This window comes from Manacus candei, unplaced genomic scaffold (genome assembly GCF_025592945.1).
Source record: "Manacus candei isolate 608988 ecotype Guabito, Panama unplaced genomic scaffold, ASM2559294v1 h1tg000154l, whole genome shotgun sequence".
Taxonomy (NCBI): domain Eukaryota; kingdom Metazoa; phylum Chordata; class Aves; order Passeriformes; family Pipridae; genus Manacus; species Manacus candei.
This window is the reverse complement of record NW_026138202.1, coordinates 35361-40424: the sequence shown is the minus strand read 5'-3', so window position 1 is coordinate 40424 and position 5064 is coordinate 35361.

Genomic DNA, 5064 nt, shown 5'->3' with positions numbered 1-5064 from the left:
CTTGCTCTGAGCCTTCCGCCCGGGCCCAGTGCCGGCGGCGCGGCCGTTCCCTCCGCTATTCCCAGCGTTTCCTGGGGTTTATTGTCTTCCCCTCCCTGTCCCACCTTCCTTGCAGGAAGCCCTCGATCCCGCGGGGCCGGCGGCTCCATTACCAGCAGGACTCCAGGCTCCCGGCCCCCTCTCCGTGGGCAGGGGGACGGCTGGCTCATTCCCGCTCCTGGAAGCAATGCCCACCCGGTGGGATGGGGAGCTGGGACCCTGTCCCGACCCCCTAACCCAGCTCAGACCCTGACACGGGGCTCCCAGCTGCCCCAAGCTGAGCCCCCCCCCCCCCCCGCCACAGCTGTACCAGCGTCGATGCCGGGGTCCCACAGTGGAGCAGAGGCCGAGGGTATCCCCAGAGCCCCTCTGCAGCCTGGGGATTGTCCCAGAGGCCCCCTCCAGCCGGGGGGGCTCGTTCTGCCACGGCTGCCACCCGCCCGGTCCCCTGATCCCTAAATCAATTGGGTGGGTTATTGCAGCGCCGCGTCTCCGTCTGCCGGATAATTGCTTGTGATCCCGGCAGGGAGGGGACGTGCCGCCATCATCCTGCGGCACCGGGCACCCGCTGCGGGGCAGGGGCTCAGGGGGTAGGAGAGGGCTCGGTATGACAAGGGGGTGCTCCTGGAGGGGTGAACTGGGGAGTTCCATCCCCATCCCATCCCCATCTCCAGCTCCGTTCCTGTACCCATCCCATGCCCGCTCCCATCCACCCCCATTCCCATCCTATCCTCATCCATCCCCCCACTCTCCCTGCACCCCTCGGACCCCCACACCCCCCGGGGCCTCGGGCGGCAAATTCCAAAGGGCACCCGGGAAGATTAATGGCGGGGCCGGGGCCGGGGCCGGGCCGGCCGGTAACCGGATCGCCCCGCGGGAGCAGGAATGCGCCGCTGACCCCGCCGTGCCCGCCTCGCCGCGAGGGTCCCACCACGCGGGGTCACCGTGGGCTGGGCCACCACGGACACCCGCACAGCCACCGCCCCAGCCGGGGACACCCCTCAGTCCGCAACCGCGGCGGGACTCCGTCCCCAGCCCCCCAAACCCAGAGACACATCCCCGGGCTCACGGGCAGGCAGGGCCCCCTGTCCCCTTGACGAGGGTGACACGTACCCTCTCTCCCCACACCAGGAGGAGCGCACCAGGAGCTCCAACTCCCTCTCCTTGCCCCAGCCACGGGGGAGCAGAGACCCCCCCCAGCCCCCAGGAAATGGGGACACCAACGTTGTCACACCGTGCTGCGCCATGGGGGCCACGCCGTGGGGGCTGCAGGGGCTGCGGGGGCTGTGCTGTGTACGGGGGGCTGTGCTGTGTGCGGGGTCTGTGCTGTGTGCGGGGGCTGCAGGGGCTGTGCTGTGTGCGGGGTCTGTGCTGTGTGCGGGGGCTGCAGGGGCTGTGCTGTGTGCGGGGGCTGTGCTGTGTCCTGGGGGCTGCAGGGGCTGTGCTGTGTGCGGGGGGCTGCAGGGGCTGTGCTGTGTCCTGGGGGCTGCAGGGCTGTGCTGTGTGCGGAGGCTGTGCTGTGTCCTGGGGGCTGCAGGGGCTGTGCTGTGTCCTGGGGGCTGCAGGGGCTGTGCTGTGTGCGGGGGTTGTGCTGTGTGCGGGGGCTGCAGGGGCTGTGCTGTGTCCTGGGGGCTGCAGGGGCTGTGCTGTGTGCGGGGACCACGGGGGCCGCGGGTGGCTGGCCCGGAGCAGCTGTCGGGTCTAGAGTTACGGTGCTGGCTGGGGGCGGGGAGCGAAGCCCTGGACGGACGGGGTTCCCGTGGTGGGGTCCCTGCTTGAGGTCCCCCCGCTGATCCCACCCCGAGGGTCCCGCGGGGCACAGGGTCGGACCCCGCCGGGCGGGGAGGATGCGGGACAGACCTGGGCTAAGAATAGCGCTAGGGTGGAGGAGGAGGAAGGATGGGGCTTCCTCTGAGACGCCTCTTCTTCCTCCCGCCCGGCTCTGCCACGCGGCACGTGTGACATGGGGACACCCCAAGTGCCACCTGCCCCCCTCCTATCCCGCACCTCCAGTCCCTGTGTGACAGCCCGTGCCAGGGCCTGCACTCGATGGTGTCCCTGGAGCACCCACCGTGCCCACTGCAGGCACCAGTGCCACCCCGACCACCTCCTGCCACTGTCACCCCCCGCCGCTGTCAACCCCCTCCCGCTGCCGCCGCCGCGTTTCGTTGCACTTCGCTTTTTAATTAACCCCGGGGCGCTGCCTCGCCGGGGTTAATGGCAGCGGTGACCCGCGCGGCCATCGATCCCCGAGCCCCGGGCCGCGCTCACAGCGACGGACGGGCCCCGCCGGGGTCCTGCGGGATGAGGGGGGCGCGTGTCCCCCCGAGCCCGGCGCATGGTTGAGCACAGTAGGACCCCCAGGGCACCCCCGCTCTGCTGCCGCCGGTGTGGCAGGGAGGGACCCGTGGGCACAGATGGCTCCAGGCGTCCCCTGCCAAGCCTGGGGGTGCAGAGTGGGGCAGTCCCACAGTAGGCAACCCCCTGACGCCACGTCCCCCACTCCTGGGCCATTGCGACCCCTCTCCCAGCCATTCAGTAGCCCTGGGACAGCACTGGGACCGGGGTCCTGTCCCGCCCGTGGCCGTGTCAAAGCCGGGGTCCCGGCCCCCCGCGGCCGCCCCGGCCCCCTCCTCACTCAGGTGCCCCTGTCATCCCTCTGTGCTTTAATGCGGGGGTCGTTCATCTTGGGCGGGGGCCGGGCTGTCAGCGCCCAGACGGGCCATTTCCGAGCTGAGCCCCCGCACTCGGCCCTAATTGAATCCTCATGGCCCCGCCGCCGCCTCGGCCCCGCCACGGCACCCGCCACCACCCCGCGGCCCACGTCGGGTCTCCCAGGGGTCCCTGTGCCATGGAGAGCCTGGGGATGCCCCACAGCCGGAGCTCCTCCTCACCCTCTCCAGCTGCCCCATCCCGGCTGCTGCCACCCTGGCACAGAGAGACCCCCGCTCGGCGGGCAGCGGGCACACAGTCCCACACCACAGCTCTACCCCACAGCAGGACGGGGGTCTCACACCCCAGCACCCCAACCTGCCCCCCCAGCCACAGACCAACTCGAGAGGGACCCCGACCCCATGGGTGTCCTGGCACAGATCGCTCTCCTGGGGAGGGCATGGGGGTCCCTGCCATCCCGTGCTGTGCAGGGTCAGGGGGCGTGGGCGGGTGACAGCCCGGTGGGGGGGCAGCGGCGTTTGCTCCAGCTGGAGCCTTTGAAATGCAACCCCCCCTCAGCCCATTTGGCTGGAGTTTGGCCCAGGCACAAATGGAGGCCCGGGAGCGGGGAGGGGGGCCCTGTGGGGAGGGGGGTGGCAGCTGGGACCGGGACTGGTGGGACCCCTTGACCCCAGACTGGTGCTGAGTAGGGGTCCCACAGCATCCACCCTCATCCTGAGTGCCTCTCCTGGGGCTGTGCACTGCTCCTGCCCCCAGTCTGGTTGGTCCCTGGCACTGGCACACGTGGCTCCACGTGTGTGTGCCTGTACACGTGTGTGATGTCTCTGCACGTGAGCCAGCGTGTCTGTGTCCTGTGAGCCCTCTGTGCACACCTGCACACGCCTGGACACGCCTGCACACACCTGCACACGGCTGAGGGGTGCCTGCTGGGGGTGGTTGTGCTCACACAGACACACACATGTGGGAGCAGCCAAGGCATGTGCTGGCCGTTTTTGTCCCCAGCCCTGGGCTGTCCTGTCCATGTCCCCAAGCCCATCCCATCCCCATCTCATTCCCATTCCCATCCCCATCCCATCCCCATCACTATCCCCACCCCGTCTCATTCCCACTGCATCCCCATTCCCACTGCATCCCCATTCTCATTCCCATTCCATTCCCATTTCCATTCCCACCCATCCCATCTCCACCCCATTCCACTCCCCCGCGGTCCCCCCGTGCCGCAGCCGGGCTCAGCCCCCCTCCCCCGAGCCGCTCATGTTAATGAATCGATGATTTGCCAACAGCCCCGGGGGGGGGGATCCCCGGCTCCCCCCGCTCCCGGTACATCCATCCCCGTTCACCAGGGCCAGGTGTAATCCCATTATTCTCGGCTCCGCCGCGGCCCGGGCCCACCGCGGGGTCAGGATTTATTGCCAGTAATTGCCGGGGTCCCGTCCCCCGGCGCGGGGGGGGTCCCGGCGCCCCCCCGGCGCTGCCGCCGCTCCTGACGCTTTAATTCCGCACCGAGCTGTTCCCTTATTAAAGGAAAATTCATTTGCCAGCGATTTCCATGTGCCGGGGCCGCGCGGGGCCGCGGCCCTAATCGCGTTACGGAGAGAGCTGCGGCGCGAGATCGGGAAGGAGCCGATAAATAATGGATCAGGGCGGCGCGGGGCGGGGGAGGCGCCTTACGGGGACACCGCGCCGGCACCCCGGCACCCCGGTACCCCGGTACCCCGGTACCCCCGCACCCCGGTACCCCGGTACCCCGGCACCCCGGTACCCCGGCACCCCGCACCCCGGCACCCCGGTACCCCGGTACCCCCGCACCCCGGTACCCCGGTACCCCGGCACCCCGGTACCCCGGTACCCCCGCACCCCGGCACCCCAGTACCCCACTCCTGAAGCACACGGGGGCGGGCAGCCCCGGGATCCCCCCTGAGCTGGGGTACCTGGAACTGGGGGTGCTCCAAGACACCACAGCCCCTGAGACGGGGGGGCTGGGTAGGGGGACAGGGCAGCCCCGGACACGGCTTGGACACCTCCTCGGCACCCCCTCACAGGTACATCACACCCTTGTGCAGGCAACCCCCCTCACACGTGCACACGCACATGAACACACATATAAACATACACACACGTGAACACACACATATGTGAACACACATAAACACACACATGTGAACACACACGTGAACACAAACACACACACGTGAACACACACGTGAAAATGCATATAAACACATACATGAACACACGTACACGTGAACACACACGAGCACATGCACGTGAACACACACATGTGAACACACACATGAACACACACGAGCACATGCACGTGAACACACACATGTGAACACACATGTGAACACA